This window comes from Etheostoma spectabile, chromosome 21 (assembly GCF_008692095.1).
Source record: "Etheostoma spectabile isolate EspeVRDwgs_2016 chromosome 21, UIUC_Espe_1.0, whole genome shotgun sequence".
Taxonomy (NCBI): Eukaryota; Metazoa; Chordata; class Actinopteri; order Perciformes; family Percidae; genus Etheostoma; species Etheostoma spectabile.
In genome coordinates, this window is record NC_045753.1 from 18,926,047 (window position 1) to 18,926,396 (window position 350).

At 50.3% G+C, this 350-nt stretch overlaps 1 protein-coding gene across 1 annotated transcript in view; it reads left to right on the top strand.

The window, feature by feature from the left end:
- lgi1b (leucine-rich, glioma inactivated 1b) overlaps positions 1-350 on the top strand; it is a 21,691-nt gene that overhangs the window by 11,063 nt on the left and 10,278 nt on the right. The window lies entirely within an intron of this gene.

Consider the following 350-nt stretch of genomic DNA (forward strand, 5'->3'; position numbering starts at 1 on the left):
CTCCAGGACCTTGAGATGCTTCTTATGAAGCCACTCCTCGGTTGCCCTGGCTGTGTGTTTTGGGTCGTTGTCATGCTGGAAGACCCAGCCACAACCAAACTTCAATGCTCTTACTGAGGGAAGGAGGTTGTTGGTCAAGATCTCGGGATACATGGCCCCATCCATCGTCCCCTCAATACGGCACAGTCGTCCTGTCCCCTTTGCAGAAAAGCATCCCCAAAGAATGATGTTTCCACCTCTGCGCTTCATGGTTGGGATGGTGTTCTTGGGGTTGTACTCGTCTTCCTTCTTCCTCCAAACACAGTGAGTGGAGTTAAGACCAAAAAGCTCTATTTTTGTCTCATCAGACC